The 20,868-nt window shown below is 47.7% G+C and overlaps 7 non-coding genes and 1 pseudogene across 7 annotated transcripts; all 8 read right to left on the reverse strand.

Moving 5' to 3' along the window:
* Positions 1-5,731: 5,731 nt before the first annotated feature.
* On the reverse strand, positions 5,732-5,850 carry LOC119180462 (5S ribosomal RNA). Its single transcript, XR_012885229.1, has one exon. It is a non-coding gene; the product is annotated as a 5S ribosomal RNA (ribosomal RNA).
* A 1,259-nt stretch (positions 5,851-7,109) lies between these two features.
* On the reverse strand, positions 7,110-7,228 carry LOC119173019 (5S ribosomal RNA). The gene has a single exon (XR_005109979.2). It is a non-coding gene; the product is annotated as a 5S ribosomal RNA (ribosomal RNA).
* Positions 7,229-8,486: 1,258 nt separating this feature from the next.
* LOC142768068 (5S ribosomal RNA) lies at positions 8,487-8,605 on the reverse strand. Its single transcript, XR_012885247.1, has one exon. It is a non-coding gene; the product is annotated as a 5S ribosomal RNA (ribosomal RNA).
* A 1,256-nt stretch (positions 8,606-9,861) lies between these two features.
* On the reverse strand, positions 9,862-9,980 carry LOC142768022 (5S ribosomal RNA). Its single transcript, XR_012885226.1, has one exon. It is a non-coding gene; the product is annotated as a 5S ribosomal RNA (ribosomal RNA).
* A 1,262-nt stretch (positions 9,981-11,242) lies between these two features.
* Positions 11,243-11,361, reverse strand: LOC142768062 (5S ribosomal RNA). Its single transcript, XR_012885244.1, has one exon. It is a non-coding gene; the product is annotated as a 5S ribosomal RNA (ribosomal RNA).
* Positions 11,362-12,619: 1,258 nt separating this feature from the next.
* Positions 12,620-12,738, reverse strand: LOC119187126 (5S ribosomal RNA; annotated as a pseudogene).
* Positions 12,739-18,911: 6,173 nt separating this feature from the next.
* LOC119183001 (5S ribosomal RNA) lies at positions 18,912-19,030 on the reverse strand. Its single transcript, XR_012885248.1, has one exon. It is a non-coding gene; the product is annotated as a 5S ribosomal RNA (ribosomal RNA).
* A 1,256-nt stretch (positions 19,031-20,286) lies between these two features.
* On the reverse strand, positions 20,287-20,405 carry LOC142768048 (5S ribosomal RNA). The gene has a single exon (XR_012885241.1). It is a non-coding gene; the product is annotated as a 5S ribosomal RNA (ribosomal RNA).
* Between the last annotated feature and the right edge of the window lie 463 nt (positions 20,406-20,868).

The raw sequence follows: 20,868 nt of genomic DNA on the forward strand, positions 1-20,868 counted from the left end.
TACACCTGCCTCGTTTTTAACCGAAAGAAAACGGATGCCATGTGGACTTAACGGTAATTCTTTTTTCAAGGTTCTTTGCAGTATATCCCAGAAAAAGACCCCGCTCCAGCAATCTATAAACACGTGTTCAATTGTTTCCGGTTTATTACACAAGTGGCAATTTGTGCTCCATGGCACGAATATTCCCTTATCCTGCAACCACGTTTTAACTGGTAAGGTACCAGTATGTAATTTAAAGAAAAAAGTTTTGACCCCTGGCGCTACAAGCATTCTTTTAACACGTTTCAGAACATCCTGTCCTGGGCTTGCACAATATAGCTGACGGTACAATGGAACAGGCAGTAAAACATCGACAAGGTCTCTATACAATTTTTTACGTGGTACTTCAGCCAGATACTCTAACGAAAATCTTACTGACAAAAAGCGGAAAGACGAAACAACTTCTTTTAAATACCCTTGTATTGGTCCTTGCATATTTGATGATGATACGAGAAATCCCGGCAGCACTCTAGATAACCTTAGTTGTATAACAGTTCTCAAAAAGGGGTCATCCACATCACGCAGAAAAAGGAAACGATTGACAAGTTGTCTTATGTACAAATGAACTAATCCGAGTCCACCATCTCTAACTTTTCTGAAAAGGTTTGTGCGGCTTGATCTTTCCCATACAGAGCTCCATATGAAAATTGCAAATACTCTGTGTATTTTCTGTACACTTATTCTACTGCAGTGCAAAACCTGCATTACGTACCACAGCTTGCTCACCAGAAACAAGTTGCATGTTGTGGCCCGTGCGAATATCGAAATACCCCAACCTTTCCATTTTTCTACATCATTGCGCAATGCCTGTGTTTCTTTTTTCCAATACGGTTCACTGTCATGATAGAACTCCAGCGGCACTCCTAAATACTTCACTGGTGTTTCCTGCCATTTAATGTTTAGAAATACTCTTGGCTTGACGTCCCATTCCCCATGCCAAAAGCCAAGGCACTTATCCCAGTTCACGGCACTACCACTCGCCTGGCAAAAAGTTTTCACGGCATTTACAGCATGCATTATACTCTCATAATTTGTACAGAAAACTGCAATGTCGTCTGCGTATGCGAGGAGGCTAACCTCAGCTTCATGCAGTTTAAAGCCGCTTATTGCAGGGTTATTAATTACACTTAAGCAGAAAGGTTCAATGAAAATAGCAAAAAGCAGGGGCGATAGTGGACACCCCTGTCTTACTGACCGCAGCACAGGTATACGCTCACCCGCAGTTTTATTTAATACCAATCTCGTCGTGCATCCAGTGTAAGCCATGCGCACTCCTTCGCTAATCAAACTCCCTACGTTAATGTGCTCAAGTAATGAAAGGAGCACGTCGTGCGGCACGCGATCAAATGCCTTTTCGAGGTCAATTTGAAGCATGGCAACATTGAGATGCATAACGTCACAACTTTCTAGGATTGATCGTGCTATGTTTATGTTGGTCATTATTTTCCTTCCCTTTATGCCACAAGTTTGGTGGGGCCCAATCAGTTTTGTCATAACTGTCTGGAGTCTTCTGGCCAATATTTTCATCAATATTTTATAGTCAACATTAGTTAGGGTAATTGGTCTATAAGCAGTAACACTTCTTAACTTCGCGGGATCTTCTGTTTTAGGTATTAAGACCGTGTGGGCTGACAAAAACGATGGTGGAAGTTGTTTACACTTAAAAGCCTCGTTAAATACCTCCCTCAAAATAGGTGAAACTACGTGTTTGAATTCCTTGTACACTGCAGCACTAAGGCCATCTGGTCCTGGAGACTTACCATTGTTTAACTTATCAATTGCTTTTTCAACTTCTCGCTCTGTTATAGGCAATTCTAAAATTTTCTTTCTTTCGTCAAGTCTTGGCATTAATGAAATGAAATCGCTATTAAAACGTTCTGCGTGTACACTGGTTGGTGTGAATAACTCTTTGTAATATTCGAAAAAAGCACCGGCTATTGCTTCTTTCGTATGGCACCTTGTTCCTTTATATTCTATTTCTCTTATTTCATTCTTACAGGCATGTCTCTTCTCAGCTCCAAGAGCTCGTTTTGTTGGCATTTCTCCCGCTACCAAGTTTTCTGCTCGAGCTCGAATCAATGCTCCACGATAACGTTCTTGGTCTATCAACTCTAGCTTCTGTTTAGTTATGTTTATCTCCTCTGAAAATGTTCCGGCCTGAGTACATTCATCCGCTACTAACTGTTGCAAGTTTTCACGCAAACGCACTTCAACTTCTTTTTCAGCATGTCTCAGGATACTGGCTCTCTCAAGTGCTTTCAGTTTAATGGTCTGTTTAAATATTTCCCACTTATGTCCCCAGGATTCAAGTGTTCTATTTGCTAAGTCTTCTATGCCCTCTAGAAAAATCCGATTAAACTCTTCATCCTTTAGTAGCTTTACATTAAATTTCCAGAGGTCCCAAGAGAAATGTTTGTTATTCCTTTTATGTTTACCCATTGAGAATGAAACCAAACAATGATCACTAAACGTAACAGGTGTAACTCTGTAATCATGGCACGAAGGAATGATTTCGGAAGACACATATACTCTGTCAAGTCTAGCATGGCTTGAACGCTGAAAGTGGGTAAACATAACCCCTTTTCCACTGCAAAGACATTCACCCACGTCCTCTAGCTGAGCTTTTGCCACCATATCAATTAGAACGGCAGTGCTTGAATCTCTGTATGACCTGGAACTTGATTTATCTATACTCGAACAAACACAGTTGAAATCCCCAGCCAAAATTAGTTTACGTTCACATTTTAAATACACATCAAGTTTTTCAAAAAACTCCTTTCGATCTTGAATCACAGTGGGTGCGTACACACAGATTACTCTCCATTTTTCTCTTGGTAGGGATAAATCACATATAATAAAACGACCCGCCTCGCAGGTAGTTACAGACTCCACTTTCGCATTTAGGCTCTGCCGAATTAACAAGAGGCAACCTGCAGACGCACCTACCGCGTGACAAACGCACACATCAAACACTCTCGTGAAAGGCTGCACCATTCGCTCAGCGTGCTCTTCACTCTCTACTTTAGTTTCCTGTACAGCGACGATGTCCAGATCTTGTTCTATAATCAGGCGGTAAAGCTGGTTTTGCCGCCGTTTGGCAGAAAGCCCACGTACATTTAGCGTCGCCAATCTAATCGTCGCCATCGTGATGAGAGAAAGCCGAGCGAAAGACGCTTACCTTACCAACACCTAAACAACTGTCCGGCCGACGCTCACGGCGTCGTCCCGTCGCCGCCGCGTGAAAGCGACGACGAACGCAGGCGGCCAGCACCCCGAGACTTTTTGGAGCCAGCCACTCGCCACTGCCCTTGATCTTCCTGGGTCAGACGCTGCTGGGACGCCGCGTCTCCCTCATTCAGGCGGCGCTTTACTGGCGTAGCTTCAACTGTATCCATGTCCGAAGTAGCGTCGGACCCGATGACTGGTTCAGCCTTGTGCTGGGTTTCCATTTGAGTCGAACGCCGTGGCGTTGGAGTGCCCACAACCGTATTTTCATCTGTGCCTGCGTCTTGCTTAGGTGTCTCCGTCTTTTCCTCGCTGGTCGCCACTGCATGAGACGCCTCCTCTCCTGCCTTCGACGCCGCGGCCCTCTCTGCTTCCTCTTCATCCATGAGCAATTCACTGTGGTCGGCATTTGTTGCTCGACTTGCTGCACTGGCATAGGAACGAGTACAGTCCGCCTGCTCATGCCCAAAAGCGCGACAACCAGCGCACCTGGGCACCCTGCAGTCGCGACGAATGTGTCCCGTGTTCCGGCAACGCAGGCACAGCGGTGCTCTTCCTGGCACGACCACCAGTGCCATGCCGCTTCCGAGACGCATCTGGTGGGGTATGCGATCCGTAGTAACGCCTTCTTTGAGTAGTAGCCGAACGAATCTTGTGGTTGACTCAACTCCTTCGAAGTCTTCGTCTCTCCACTTGTCGCTGATAACTTCTTTCACTTCACCGTACTCCCGGAAAGCACGCCGTACAGTCTCTGCGTTGACGTCAAAGGCTACCCAATGCAACTTGAGACGCACCTCTTGCCTTTCTGGGTCGACGACGACGCAGGGCCGGTCTTTCACGGAGAGTAGGCCAGCGTCCAGAACTATCTTCTTGGCTTCATCTGTCTTCATGTTAAGAAGCCAGACGTGCGACATCTGATACGCTTCTATGCCGCTTACCTCTTGAATGATGCCTAGTTCCTTGAGCGGCTTTCGGAAGTCGTTAATCCCGTACGGACGCGCTGCGATGTCGCAGTGCAGAACCAACGTGCGTCTGAGTCCTTCTCCTGTGGGCAGTGGTGGCAGAATTAAACGGTAGTCCTTGGGAAGCGATGTGCACGAGAAACCGCGGCTAGCGTCGGCCGCTGTAACAGCTCTTGAGGAGCCTGCCATCCTGCGTCCGCACGCGTCGGTGACCAGAAGCAGAATGAGCATGGTATGGCCGATGGCGAGAACAGGTCGTTCCGCAACACTACTTATAACAAACTGTAGGCGCTTTCCATCTTGTCAAGCTAAATTAACAGCTTATGCAACGCGTTAAATTCTCTTGGCGAAAAACTTCGAAGGTGCGTGACTATAGCCTCTGTGATTCTCCGACTGAAAGCTCTCTCTGTTCCTTCGTTGGGGCGCAAAAGCACGAGTGCGCCAACCTTTACGCACGGATGTGTGTGCGCTTGCGGGCCGCCGCCACCGGCCATGCTCGTTTAGGGATTTTCCGTAACTTTAAGAACGTCTGTTGCGTCGGCTTTTATAACTGAGCCTCACACAAGTGACCGATATAAATCAGGTATGTTTGGAAGACCAAGACACCCTCCACTGTGGTCTATACTGGCTTGGCACTTGATGCTGGCCCGCAAGTCACGCAGTGTCGAATCCCGACCTCGGCGGCCGCATCTTTGTAGAGGCGGACATGTTTGAGGCCCGTGAGCTTAGCTTATATTGGGCGCACCTTGAAACAAACAAACAAGAAGACCCCACGACGTCAAAATTTCCGGAGCAGTCCACTACGACGTATCCCATATTCATATGAACATCATACACCGACAAATATATGTTCCTGAAGCTATTGTACAAACCGGCAATAAATAATGTCGAGTAGAGATTTCACACGATCGAACTGCCATGCGCGCTATACAGCTAAGCAAACGTGCGCCGGCATAATACACACGCAATAATTTCCTTCGTGAGAAACGAATGACGTGCAAAAGTTGAACAACACCCTCGAACTCTTCCCCCGCTCCTCTATTTTTCCTTTGAGCCAAAAAAAACCACACATAAAGGCAGAATAAAACAGAAGAATGTGCCATGTGCCCTCGGTGTTCTTCCGATTAGAGATATCGCACACACCAACTGCACGCGCGTCAAAGTTAAACCCGTGTGCGCAAGGATTAAGTTTCCGCGTGCGCGTAATGATACGAGCAACGAATGACGACGAAAAGTTAAACAACGCCCCCACCCCGCCCCTCTGTCTTCTCTTAACAAAAATAGCAAAAAGAAAAGATGAAGGGAGATTGAAAAAATAGAGTATGTCATGCGCACTGGGTGCCAAAGATAAACCCATCTGCGCACACATCAAATTGTGATTGGCTAATTGTATGCTATTGTTCGCGTGTTAAACGAGACACCAGAGACGTTGCAAGATCAAACAACACCCTTCTCCACTTTCTGTTCCTTCTGTGCAAAAAAAAAGTTTGAGAAGTAAAAAAAATTGCCATCAGCACTCGGTGTTCCCAGGTGGTCTCCCTCCCAAGTACTGACCGAGCCCAATGCCGCTTAGCTTCGGTGATCGGACGAGAACCGGCGCATTCAGCATGGTATGGCCGATGGCGAGAACAGGTCGTTCCGCAACACTACTTATAACAAACTGTAGGCGCTTTCCATCTTGTCAAGCTAAATTAACAGCTTATGCAACGCGTTAAATTCTCTTGGCGAAAAACTACGAAGGTGCGTGACTATAGCCTCTGTGATTCTCCGACTGAAAGCTCTCTCTGTTCCTTCGTTGGGGCGCAAAAGCACGAGTGCGCCAACCTTTACGCACGGATGTGTGTGCGCTTGCGGGCCGCCGCCACCGGCCATGCTCGTTAAGGGTTTTTCCGTAACTTTAAGAACGTCTGTTGCGTCGGCTTTTATAACTGAGCGGCACACAAGTGACCGATATAAAGCAGGTATGTTTGGAAGACCAAGACACCCTCCACTGTGGTCAATACTGGCTTGGCACTCGATGCTGGCCCGCAAGTCACGCAGTGTCGAATCCCGACCTCGGCGGCCGCATTTTCTGTAGAGGCGGAATCGTTTGAGGCCCGTGAGCTTAGCTTATATTGGGCGCACCTTGAAACAAACAAACAAGAAGAACCCACGACGTCAAAATTTCCGGAGCAGTTCACTACGACGTATCCCATAATCATATGAACATCATATACCGATAAATATATGTTCTTGAAGCTATTGTACAAACCGGCAATAAATAATGTCGAGTAGAGATTTCACACGATCGAACTGCCATGCGCGCTATACAGCTAAGCAAACGTGCGCCGGCATAATACACACGCAATAATTTCCTTTGTGAGAAACGAATGACGTGCAAAAGTTGAACAACACCATCGAACTCTTCCCCCGCTCCTCTATTTTTCCTCTGAGCCAAAAAAACCACACATCAAGGCAGATTAAAACAGAAGTATGTGCCATGTGCCCTCGGTGTTCTTCCGATTAGAGATATCGCACACACCAACTGCACGCGCGTCAAAGTTAAACCCGTGTGCGCAAGGATTAAGTTTCCGCGTGCGCGTAATGATACGAGCAACGAATGACGACGAAAAGTTAAACAACGCACCCACCCCGCCCCTCTGTCTTCTCTTAAAAAAATAGCAAAAAGAAAAGATGAAGGGAGATTGAAAAATGGAGTATGTCATGCGCACTGGGTGCCAAAGATAAACCCATGTGCGCACGCATCAAATTGTGATTGGCTAATTGTATGCTATTGTTCGCGTGTTAAACGAGACACCAGAGACGTTGCAAGATCAAACAACACCCTTCTCCACTTTCTGTTCCTTCTGTGCAAAAAAGAAAAGTTTGAGAAGTAAAAAAAATTGCCATCAGCACTCGGTGTTCCCAGGTGGTCTCCCTCCCAAGTACTGACCAAGCCCAATGCTGCTTAGCTTCGGTGATCGGACGAGAACCGGCGCATTCAGCATGGTATGGCCGATGGCGAGAACAGGTCGTTCCGCAACACTACTTATAACAAACTGTAGGCGCTTTCCATCTTGTCAAGCTAAATTAACAGCTTATGCAACGCGTTAAATTCTCTTGGCGAAAAACTTCGAAGGTGCGTGACTATAGCCTCTGTGATTCTCCGACTGAAAGCTCTCTCTGTTCCTTCGTTGGGGCGCAAAAGCACGAGTGCGCCAACCTTTACGCACGGATGTGTGTGCGCTTGCGGGCCGCCGCCACCGGCCATGCTCGTTAAGGGTTTTTCCGTAACTTTAAGAACGTCTGTTGCGTCGGCTTTTATAACTGAGCGGCACACAAGTGACCGATATAAAGCAGGTATGTTTGGAAGACCAAGACACCCTCCACTGTGGTCAATACTGGCTTGGCAATCGATGCTGGCCCGCAAGTCACGCAATGTCGAATCCCGACCTCGGCGGCCGCATTTTCTGTAGAGGCGGAATCGTTTGAGGCCCGTGAGCTTAGCTTATATTGGGCGCACCTTGAAACAAACAAACAAGAAGAACCCACGACGTCAAAATTTCCGGAGCAGTCCACTACGACGTATCCCATAATCATATGAACATCATATACCGACAAATATATGTTCTTGAAGCTATTGTACAAACCGGCAATAAATAATGTCGAGTAGAGATTTCACACGATCGAACTGCCATGCGCGCTATACAGCTAAGCAAACGTGCGCCGGCATAATACACACGCAATAATTTCCTTTGTGAGAAACGAATGACGTGCAAAAGTTGAACAACACCATCGAACTCTTCCCCCGCTCCTCTATTTTTCCTCTGAGCCAAAAAAACCACACATCAAGGCAGATTAAAACAGAAATATGTGCCATGTGCCCTCGGTGTTCTTCCGATTAGAGATATCGCACACACCAACTGCACGCGCGTCAAAGTTAAACCCGTGTGCGCAAGGATTAAGTTTCCGCGTGCGCGTAATGATACGAGCAACGAATGACGACGAAAAGTTAAACAACGCACCCACCCCGCCCCTCTGTCTTCTCTTAAAAAAATAGCAAAAAGAAAAGATGAAGGGAGATTGAAAAATGGAGTATGTCATGCGCACTGGGTGCCAAAGATAAACCCATGTGCGCACGCATCAAATTGTGATTGGCTAATTGTATGCTATTGTTCGCGTGTTAAACGAGACACCAGAGACGTTGCAAGATCAAACAACACCCTTCTCCACTTTCTGTTCCTTCTGTGCAAAAAAAAAAGTTTGAGAAGTAAAAAAAATTGCCATCAGCACTCGGTGTTCCCAGGTGGTCTCCCTCCCAAGTACTGACCGAGCCCAATGCTGCTTAGCTTCGGTGATCGGACGAGAACCGGCGCATTCAGCATGGTATGGCCGATGGCGAGAACAGGTCGTTCCGCAACACTACTTATAACAATCTGTAGGCGCTTTCCATCTTGTCAAGCTAAATTAACAGCTTATGCAACGCGTTAAATTCTCTTGGCGAAAAACTTCGAAGGTGCGTGACTATAGCCTCTGTGATTCTCCGACTGAAAGCTCTCTCTGTTCCTTCGTTGGGGCGCAAAAGCACGAGTGCGCCAACCTTTACGCACGGATGTGTGTGCGCTTGCGGGCCGCCGCCACCGGCCATGCTCGTTTAGGGATTTTCCGTAACATTAAGAACGTCTTTTGCGTCGGCTTTTATAACTGAGCCTCACACAAGTGACCGATATAAATCAGGTATGTTTGGAAGACCAAGACACCCTCCACTGTGGTCTATACTGGCTTGGCACTTGATGCTGGCCCGCAAGTCACGCAGTGTCGAATCCCGACCTCGGCGGCCGCATCTTTGTAGAGGCGGAAATGTTTGAGGCCCGTGAGCTTAGCTTATATTGGGCGCACCTTGAAACAAACAAACAAGAAGATCCCACGACGTCAAAATTTCCGGAGCAGTCCACTACGACGTATCACATATTCATATGAACATCATATACCGACAAATATATGTTCTTGAAGCTATTGTACAAACCGGCAATAAATAATGTCGAGTAGAGATTTCACACGATCGAACTGCCATGCGCGCTATACAGCTAAGCAAACGTGCACCGGCATAATACACACGCAATAATTTCCTTCGTGAGAAACGAATGACGTGCAAAAGTTGAACAACACCCTCGAACTCTTCCCCCGCTCCTCTATTTTTCCTCTGATCCAAAAAAACCACACATAAAGGCAGAATAAAACAGAAGAATGTGCCATGTGCCCTCGGTGTTCTTCCGATTAGAGATATCGCACACACCAACTGCACGCGCGTCAAAGTTAAACCCGTGTGCGCAAGGATTAAGTTTCCGCGTGCGCGTAATGATACGAGCAACGAATGACGACGAAAAGTTAAACAACGCCCCCACCCCGCCCCTCTGTCTTCTCTTTACAAAAATAGCAAAAAGAAAAGATGAAGGGAGATTGAAAAAATGGAGTATGTCATGCGCACTGGGTGCCAAAGATAAACCCATGTGCGCACACATCAAATTGTGATTGGCTAATTGTATGCTATTGTTCGCGTGTTAAACGAGACACCAGAGACGTTGCAAGATCAAACAACACCCTTTCCACTTTCTGTTCCTTCTGTGCAAAAAAAAAGTTTGAGAAGTAAAAAAGTTGCCATCAGCACTCGGTGTTCCCAGGCGGTCTCCCTCCCAAGTACTGACCGAGCCCAATGCTGCTTAGCTTCGGTGATCGGACGAGAACCGGCGCATTCAGCATGGTATGGCCGATGGCGAGAACAGGTCGTTCCGCAACACTACTTATAACAAACTGTAGGCGCTTTCCATCTTGTCAAGCTAAATTAACAGCTTATGCAACGCGTTAAATTCTCTTGGCGAAAAACTTCGAAGGTGCGTGACTATAGCCTCTGTGATTCTCCGACTGAAAGCTCTCTCTGTTCCTTCGTTGGGGCGCAAAAGCACGAGTGCGCCAACCTTTACGCACGGATGTGTGTGCGCTTGCGGGCCGCCGCCACCGGCCATGCTCGTTTAGGGATTTTCCGTAACTTTAAGAACGTCTGTTGCGTCGGCTTTTATAACTGAGCGGCACACAAGTGACCGATATAAAGCAGGTATGTTTGGAAGACCAAGACACCCTCCACTGTGGTCAATACTGGCTTGGCACTCGATGCTGGCCCGCAAGTCACGCAATGTCGAATCCCGACCTCGGCGGCCGCATTTTCTGTAGAGGCGGAATCGTTTGAGGCCCGTGAGCTTAGCTTATATTGGGCGCACCTTGAAACAAACAAACAAGAAGAACCCACGACGTCAAAATTTCCGGAGCAGTCCACTACGACGTATCCCATAATCATATGAACATCATATACCGACAAATATATGTTCTTGAAGCTATTGTACAAACCGGCAATAAATAATGTCGAGTAGAGATTTCACACGATCGAACTGCCATGCGCGCTATACAGCTAAGCAAACGTGCGCCGGCATAATACACACGCAATAATTTCCTTCGTGAGAAACGAATGACGTGCAAAAGTTGAACAACACCCTCGAACTCTTCCCCCGCTCCTCTATTTTTCCTCTGAGCCAAAAAAACCACACATCAAGGCAGATTAAAACAGAAGAATGTGCCATGTGCCCTCGGTGTTCTTCCGATTAGAGATATCGCACACACATACTGCACGCGCGTCAAAGTTAAACCCGTGTGCGCAAGGATTAAGTTTCCGCGTGCGCGTAATGATACGAGCAACGAATGACGACGAAAAGTTAAACAACGCCCCTACCCCGCCCCTCTGTCTTCTCTTAACAAAAATAGCCAAAAGAAAAGATGAAGGGAGATTGAAAAAATGGAATATGTCATGCGCACTGGGTGCCAAAGATAAACCCATGTGCGCACGCATCAAATTGTGATTGGCTAATTGTATGCTATTGTTCGCGTGTTAAACGAGACACCAGAGACGTTGCAAGATCAAACAACACCCTTCTCCACTTTCTGTTCCTTCTGTGCAAAAAAAAAATAGTTTGAGAAGTAAAAAAAATTGCCATCAGCACTCGGTGTTCCCAGGTGCTCTCCCTCCCAAGTACTGACCGAGCCCAATGCTGCTTAGCTTCGGTGATCGGACGAGAACCGGCGCATTCAGCATGGTATGGCCGATGGCGAGAACAGGTCGTTCCGCAACACTACTTATAACAAACTGTAGGCGCTTTCCATCTTGTCAAGCTAAATTAACAGCTTATGCAACGCGTTAAATTCTCTTGGCGAAAAACTTCGAAGGTGCGTGACTATAGCCTCTGTGATTCTCCGACTGAAAGCTCTCTCTGTTCCTTCGTTGGGGCGCAAAAGCACGAGTGCGCCAACCTTTACGCACGGATGTGTGTGCGCTTGCGGGCCGCCGCCACCGGCCATGCTCGTTTAGGGATTTTCCGTAACTTTAAGAACGTCTGTTGCGTCGGCTTTTATAACTGAGCCGCACACAAGTGACCGATATAAAGCAGGTATGTTTGGAAGACCAAGACACCCTCCACTGTGGTCAATACTGGCTTGGCAATCGATGCTGGCCCGCAAGTCACGCAATGTCGAATCCCGACCTCGGCGGCCGCATTTTCTGTAGAGGCGGAATCGTTTGAGGCCCGTGAGCTTAGCTTATATTGGGCGCACCTTGAAACAAACAAACAAGAAGAACCCACGACGTCAAAATTTCCGGAGCAGTCCACTACGACGTATCCCATAATCATATGAACATCATATACCGACAAATATATGTTCTTGAAGCTATTGTACAAACCGGCAATAAATAATGTCGAGTAGAGATTTCACACGATCGAACTGCCATGCGCGCTATACAGCTAAGCAAACGTGCACCGGCATAATACACACGCAATAATTTCCTTTGTGAGAAACGAATGACGTGCAAAAGTTGAACAACACCATCGAACTCTTCCCCCGCTCCTCTATTTTTCCTCTGAGCCAAAAAAACCACACATCAAGGCAGATTAAAACAGAAGTATGTGCCATGTGCCCTCGGTGTTCTTCCGATTAGAGATATCGCACACACCAACTGCACGCGCGTCAAAGTTAAACCCGTGTGCGCAAGGATTAAGTTTCCGCGTGCGCGTAATGATACGAGCAACGAATGACGACGAAAAGTTAAACAACGCACCCACCCCGCCCCTCTGTCTTCTCTTAAAAAAATAGCAAAAAGAAAAGATGAAGGGAGATTGAAAAATGGAGTATGTCATGCGCACTGGGTGCCAAAGATAAACCCATGTGCGCACGCATCAAATTGTGATTGGCTAATTGTATGCTATTGTTCGCGTGTTAAACGAGACACCAGAGACGTTGCAAGATCAAACAACACCCTTCTCCACTTTCTGTTCCTTCTGTGCAAAAAAAAAAGTTTGAGAAGTAAAAAAAATTGCCATCAGCACTCGGTGTTCCCAGGTGGTCTCCCTCCCAAGTACTGACCGAGCCCAATGCTGCTTAGCTTCGGTGATCGGACGAGAACCGGCGCATTCAGCATGGTATGGCCGATTTTTTTTTTTTTCTTTATTGCCTGCTTAGACGTACACATAGAAACACAAATACAGTCAGGGAACACAAGTAATAATGCAAGGCACATAAGACATAGATACATAAATGGGCATGGGTAAAATGAGACACCAAACTTTGGCTGGCGTGTAATGGCTAAAATCGTCTCATGTTCATGAGTGGCTCGATCCTCGATACCCATTCAGGTATCGGATCTAAAGATTTATGTGCTTCCAGGAACCTGCCCACAGGATTCGCGGAAGTACTCTTGTGCCGATCTTGCATCTATATCTACATGTCGTGCGGCCATGCAGGCCTTCCATATGCAGTGCAAACCCAGTAGCATAACAGCATCAAACGGGACACCTTCTTCGTTGTCCACAGTTAGGAAACGAATTCCTTGTGGGTCTAAAGGGAGGTCTTTTTTTAGCGTTCTTTGTAATATATCCCAGAAGAACACGCCTTCCCAGCATTCTAAGAAGACGTGCTCAATGGTTTCAGGCTTTCTGCATAAAAAACAGTGCACTCCCCATGGTACATACATTCCTTTTTCCTGTAGCCATGTTTTTACCTCTAGTGTCCCGGTGTGCAATCTGAAGAAAAAGGACTTGGCTCCTGGAGCTACATACATATGTTTGACACGCTTCAGGACATCACTTCCAGACTTGGCACTATATATTGTGCGATACAAAGGCACGGGGAGTAGTATATCCACAAGATCTTTGTATAGCTTCCTTCGTTTCACTCCCGCCAGATATTCGCATGAGAATCGAGCACGCAAGAACTTATAAGCCATCACAACCTCCTTCAAAAAACCGAAAACCCCGCCTTCAATACATTCGGTGGATACCACAAAGTCCGGCACAAGTTTGCAAAGTCTGAGCTGTAATACAGTGCGCAAAAAGGGGTCCTTCACATCCCTAAGGAAGCAGAACCGGTTCACTATTTGCCTCAGGAATAAGTGCGACAGGCTAAGACCTCCATGACGTACACGTCGGAACAAGTTGGTGCGGCTTGTCCTCTCCCAACTCGATCCCCAAACAAAAACAGCCAGAATTCTGTGGAGCTTTTGTATGTTAATGCGTGAGCAGTGCAAAACACTCAACACATACCAAAGTTTAGTAATGAAAAACACATTACACACCGTGGTACGTGCAAACATAGACAATTCCGAGCCCTTTGTCCTCTCAGTCCTTCCACGCATTTCCGCAACTTGGTTCTGCCAGTATGGTTCACTGTCCCGGTAAAACTCTAAAGGAACGCCTAGGTATTTCGTGGGAGTGGAAATCCATTGAATGTTGGCAAAGGTACTGGGTTTCATTGTCCATGCTCCATGCCAGATTCCGAGGCTCTTGCCCCAGTTAACTGCACTGCCACTAGTAACACAATAACGCTTCACAATTTCCACAGTTTTCATGATACTGGCGTGGTCCCCACAAAACACCGCGATGTCGTCCGCATAAGCGAGTAGTTTTACCTCCGCTTGCTGCATTTTAAAGCCATTGATACAGTTAGCCCGTATTACGCTGAGGCACAAGGGCTCAATATATAAAGCGAAAAGTAACGGCGATAGTGGGCACCCCTGGCGCACCGACCGCTGCACTTCGATAAGCTCTCCTACTGACTTATTTATTATCAACCTTGTCGTGCAACCCCTGTACGCCATTGCGACACCTTCCATGATAACAGATCCTACGTTCACGTACTCCAGAATGGCAAATAGTATGTCGTGCGGTACCCGGTCGAACGCCTTTTCCAGATCCAACTGGAGCATTGCGACCTTCTCGCACAATACGTCACAACACTCTAGTATGCTTCTCGCCGTATGAATGTTCGTGAAAATGGTTCGTTCCTTGATACCGCACGTCTGGTGTGGTCCAACTATATCTTTCACTACTGTTTGCAGTCTTTTAGCCAACACTTTCATGAATATCTTATAGTCGACGTTCGCTAAGCTGATAGGGCGATATGCTGTTACCCGCTTTAATGTGTCGCGATCATCTGTTTTCGGGATAAGAACTGTGTGTGTGGACAGGAATGAAGGTGGTAGTCGTTTGCGCTCATATGCATCGTCTAAAATTGCGGCCAGTATAGGGGCTACTTCGTACTTGAACGCCTTATAAAAATCGGCTCCTAGCCCGTCGGGCCCGGGAGATTTCCCACGTTTCAAATCGTCTATCGCCACCGCAATCTCATCGGCCGTAATACGGCGCTCTAACATTTCCTTTGAGCTATCGTCAATCTTTGGCATTAAAGGCATGAATTCAGTCTCGAAACCCTCTACGTCCACCGGACAACGCGCGAACAGCTTTCTGTAGAACGCTGTGAACACGTGTTCGATGCCGCTCTGATCATATAAGATAACACCGTCTTGTTCCACTTCGTGAATCTCGTTCCGGCGGGCCCACTTTTTTTCCTTTGCGAGGGCTCGTTTAGTTGGCGCCTCGCCTGTTATCGTTGCTTCTACTCTAGCTCGCACCAACGCTCCCCGATAGCGTTCGATATCAGCCTGCTCAAGTTTTTGCTTCAGTGTGTTAATGTCGTCTTTGAACGTCCCAGGCGATAGGCTTTCTTCATAAGTTAGCATTTGCAAGCTTTGCCGCAGGTTTTCCTCGTACTTATTCTTTTCGTGTTTTAAAGCGCTGGCTCGTTCAAGTGCCTTCAATTTAGCTGTTTGCTTAAATGTTTCCCATTTCTCACATATTGTTGTGTTTGTCTGGTTCTTTATCTCTTCGAGCAGGGCTAACACTTTCTCACAGAAAACCTCATCCTCCAAAATTTTAGCATTAAGTTTCCATAATTCCCACGCAAAGTTATTTCGGTTTTTCGCTTTCTTATTAACATCGAACATGACTAGACAGTGGTCACTGAATGACACCGATTGCACACGATATTCTTGCGCAAGGGCTATCAATTCAGCCGGAACATACACTCTGTCCAGTCGGGCGTGGCTGGCTGCTTGGAAATGCGTGAAGCGCACAATGCGGTCGCACTCCAAGCAGTCCGCCACGTCCTCAAGCCCGTATTCATCAATTAATTCGCGAAGCTCAGCCGTGCTGGCGTCTCTATACGCTGTACCACTTGATTTATCACGCGCTGCCAGTACACAATTAAAGTCCCCCATCAGTACCAGGTTCCTTTCGACGTTGCAGTAATTTCTGACACTCTCGAAGAAATGTCTTCGTTCTTCGAACAAATTAGGAGCATAAAGGCATATCACTCGCCATTCAACTGAACCATAACGAAAATCACACAAAACCATGCGCCCCGCCAAATCTGACCTCACGCCCCTCACTTCAAGGCCTGGGTGTTGGCGCACAAAAAGAACGCACCCCGCGGATTGCCCTATGGCGTGACTCACACCCGCGTAGTACATTGACATGAAAGGTAGCACCATACTCTTGGTCTCATCTTCACTTCCAATTTTGGTTTCTTGTATGGCAATGATGTCTAAATCATGTTCGATCACCAGTCTATACAACTGTCGTTGTTTTCTCCTCGCCGCAAGCCCTCGAACATTGATTGTAGCAAATCGCAAGGATTTATCTGGCAGCGCCATTTGAATAATTAATAATAGAGACCCAGAGTATGGGCTTATGCTCCTGTCTACACAAGACCTTGAGGCCCGCGACATAGGTCGGGGCTTACACAGCTTACTGCTACGTGACCGGGGGCGGTGGCGGCGGCTTCGTCGTCGCCGTCAGCCTCCGATCCTGTGGGATGTTCGGCCGTGGCCGCACTGTCGGTCGACGTACAGGGGTTGCTTTTGCTGGAGGTTCATCGCGACTGCTTGGGTCGGTAGATTCGCTCTCTCCCTGGGCGCCTTCGTGTGATCGCTTATTCGTCGTGGTGCCCTCCTTGGAAATGTCCATTTCCTCCACTACTTCCCTGTTGACCTCTTCTGTCACGTTGCTTTTGTCCTCCTGCGTCTGCAGTGCTTCGGAGGAATCATTTTTCACCAACAATGTATCTTCGGCTTTGAGGTTCGTCGACTTTACGTGAGCACTCTCACCCGAGATTTGCTCAGCTGGCACGCTGTCCATCATGGCACTTTCTGCCTCCACTCTCGCTGCTGCCTCGGAATCTGCTTCGTCCATTAGGAGCTCCGAAGTGTCGTCGCTTCCCACGGGCCCTGCAACACTGGCGTAGGTACGCACGCATTCCGACTCGTTGTGTCCAAAGCGATGACACAACGTGCACCGTGGTACCTTACAGTCCCGACGAATGTGTCCAGTGCACTGGCAACGAAGGCATAGCGGTGCCCTTCCCGGCACCACCACAAGAGCCAGCTCACCAGCAATCCTTATTTGATGGGGTAAATCTTCTGGCTTGACTCCCGCCTTAAGTGTCATCGCCACATTTCGCGTCGTTGACGCCTTGTCAGTCACACCACTGACCTTCCACCGTTCCTTGATAATGTCCGTCACTCTGCCATAGTTCAGGAAGGCCGCTCGCACGTCGTCGTCCGGTACGGTAGGCAGGAGCCAGTGCAGCTTCAACCGAAGCTCCTGGTTCGATGGATCGATGAGGAGGCAACGCTGGCCCTTCACTTTCACTTCCACTTTTTCCAGCAGCCTCTTCGCACCTTCGGCACATTTGAACGTGACGGCCCAAACGTGATTCATTTGATACGCCCCCAAGGCCGTAACCTCGGAGAGCAGTTTCAAATCACTCAGCATATCCCTGAAGTCTTCTACACGGTAGGGCCGTGCCCTCACATCCGCGTGCACAAAAACAGTATTCAAAACCAGACGTCCTGAAGGCAGACTAGGCAGAACAACGCGATACTCGTTATCCGAGGCAGCTATCACCCTGTTTCCGCGGCCAGAAACGGCCGCTGATACCGCTCCGACGGAGCCCATTCCAAACGCGTCCGCTCGCTATCGCGGCCCGAAGTGGAATCGCATGGTATGGCCGATGGCGAGAACAGGCCGTTCCGCAACACTACTTATAACAATCTGTAGGCGCTTTCCATCTTGTCAAGCTAAATTAACAGCTTATGCAACGCGTTAAATTCTCTTGGCGAAAAACTTCGAAGGTGCGTGACTATAGCCTCTGTGATTCTCCGACTGAAAGCTCTCTCTGTTCCTTCGTTGGGGCGCAAAAGCACGAGTGCGCCAACCTTTACGCACGGATGTGTGTGCGCTTGCGGGCCGCCGCCACCGGCCATGCTCGTTAAGGCATTTTCCGTAACTTTAAGAACGTCTGTTGCGTCGGCTTTTATAACTGAGCCGCACACAAGTGACCGATATAAAGCAGGTATGTTTGGAAGACCAAGACACCCTCCACTGTGGTCTATACTGGCTTGGCACTCGATGCTGGCCCGCAAGTCACGCAGTGTCGAATCCCGACCTCGGCGGCCGCATTTTCTGTAGAGGCGGAATCGTTTGAGGCCCGTGAGCTTAGCTTATATTGGGCGCACCTTGAAACAAACAAACAAGAAGAACCCACGACGTCAAAATTTCCGGAGCAGTTCACTACGACGTATCCCATAATCATATGAACATCATATACCGATAAATATATGTTCTTGAAGCTATTGTACAAACCGGCAATAAATAATGTCGAGTAGAGATTTCACACGATCGAACTGCCATGCGCGCTATACAGCTAAGCAAACGTGCGCCGGCATAATACACACGCAATAATTTCCTTTGTGAGAAACGAATGACGTGCAAAAGTTGAACAACACCATCGAACTCTTCCCCCGCTCCTCTATTTTTCCTCTGAGCCAAAAAAACCACACATCAAGGCAGATTAAAACAGAAGTATGTGCCATGTGCCCTCGGTGTTCTTCCGATTAGAGATATCGCACACACCAACTGCACGCGCGTCAAAGTTAAACCCGTGTGCGCAAGGATTAAGTTTCCGCGTGCGCGTAATGATACGAGCAACGAATGACGACGAAAAGTTAAACAACGCACCCACCCCGCCCCTCTGTCTTCTCTTAAAAAAATAGCAAAAAGAAAAGATGAAGGGAGATTGAAAAATGGAGTATGTCATGCGCACTGGGTGCCAAAGATAAACCCATGTGCGCACGCATCAAATTGTGATTGGCTAATTGTATGCTATTGTTCGCGTGTTAAACGAGACACCAGAGACGTTGCAAGATCAAACAACACCCTTCTCCACTTTCTGTTCCTTCTGTGCAAAAAAAAAAAGTTTGAGAAGTAAAAAAATTGCCATCAGCACTCGGTGTTCCCAGGTGGTCTCCCTCCCAAGTACTGACCGAGCCCAATGCTGCTTAGCTTCGGTGATCGGACGAGAACCGGCGCATTCAGCATGGTATGGCCGATGGCGAGAACAGGTCGTTCCGCAACACTACTTATAACAATCTGTAGGCGCTTTCCATCTTGTCAAGCTAAATTAACAGCTTATGCAACGCGTTAAATTCTCTTGGCGAAAAACTTCGAAGGTGCGTGACTATAGCCTCTGTGATTCTCCGACTGAAAGCTCTCTCTGTTCCTTCGTTGGGGCGCAAAAGCACGAGTGCGCCAACCTTTACGCACGGATGTGTGTGCGCTTGCGGGCCGCCGCCACCGGCCATGCTCGTTTAGGGATTTTCCGTAACATTAAGAACGTCTTTTGCGTCGGCTTTTATAACTGAGCCTCACACAAGTGACCGATATAAATCAGGTATGTTTGGAAGACCAAGACACCCTCCACTGTGGTCTATACTGGCTTGGCACTTGATGCTGGCCCGCAAGTCACGCAGTGTCGAATCCCGACCTCGGCGGCCGCATCTTTGTAGAGGCGGAAATGTTTGAGGCCCGTGAGCTTAGCTTATATTGGGCGCACCTTGAAACAAACAAACAAGAAGACCCCACGACGTCAAAATTTCCGGAGCAGTCCACTACGACGTATCCCATATTCATATGAACATCATATACCGACAAATATATGTTCCTGAAGCTATTGTACAAACCGGCAATAAATAATGTCGAGTAGAGATTTCACACGATCGAACTGCCATGCGCGCTATACAGCTAAGCAAACGTGCACCGGCATAATACACACGCAATAATTTCCTTCGTGAGAAACGAATGACGTGCAAAAGTTGAACAACACCCTCGAACTCTTCCCCCGCTCCTCTATTTTTCCTCTGATCCAAAAAAACCACACATAAAGGCAGAATAAAACAGAAGAATGTGCCATGTGCCCTCGGTGTTCTTCCGATTAGAGATATCGCACACACCAACTGCACGCGCGTCAAAGTTAAACCCGTGTGCGCAAGGATTAAGTTTCCGCGTGCGCGTAATGATACGAGCAACGAATGACGACGAAAAGTTAAACAACGCCCCCACCCCGCCCCTCTGTCTTCTCTTTACAAAAATAGCAAAAAGAAAAGATGAAGGGAGATTGAAAAAATGGAGTATGTCATGCGCACTGGGTGCCAAAGATAAACCCATGTGCGCACACATCAAATTGTGATTGGCTAATTGTATGCTATTGTTCGCGTGTTAAACGAGACACCAGAGACGTTGCAAGATCAAACAACACCCTTTCCACTTTCTGTTCCTTCTGTGCAAAAAAAAAGTTTGAGAAGTAAAAAAGTTGCCATCAGCACTCGGTGTTCCCAGGCGGTCTCCCTCCCAAGTACTGACCGAGCCCAATGCTGCTTAGCTTCGGTGATCGGACGAGAACCGGCGCATTCAGCATGGTTTGGCCGATGGCGAGAACAGCTCGTTCCGCAACACTACTTATAACAAACTGTAGGCGCTTTCCATCTTGTCAAGCTAAATTAACAGCTTATGCAACGCGTTAAATTCTCTTGGCGAAAAACTTCGAAGGTGCGTGACTATAGCCTCTGTGATTCTCCGACTGAAAGCTCTCTCTGTTCCTTCGTTGGGGCGCAAAAGCACGAGTGCGCCAACCTTTACGCACGGATGTGTGTGCGCTTGCGGGCCGCCGCCACCGGCCATGCTCGTTTAGGGATTTTCCGTAACTTTAAGAACGTCTGTTGCGTCGGCTTTTATAACTGAGCCTCACACAAGTGACCGATATAAAGCAGGTATGTTTGGAAGACCAAGACACCCTCCACTGTGGTCTATACTGGCTTGGCACTTGATGCTGGCCCGCAAGTCACGCAGTGTCGAATCCCGACCTCGGCGGCCGCATCTTTGTAGAGGCGGAAATG

Source organism: Rhipicephalus microplus, chromosome 7, assembly GCF_043290135.1.
Source record: "Rhipicephalus microplus isolate Deutch F79 chromosome 7, USDA_Rmic, whole genome shotgun sequence".
In the NCBI taxonomy this organism is placed as follows: domain Eukaryota; kingdom Metazoa; phylum Arthropoda; class Arachnida; order Ixodida; family Ixodidae; genus Rhipicephalus; species Rhipicephalus microplus.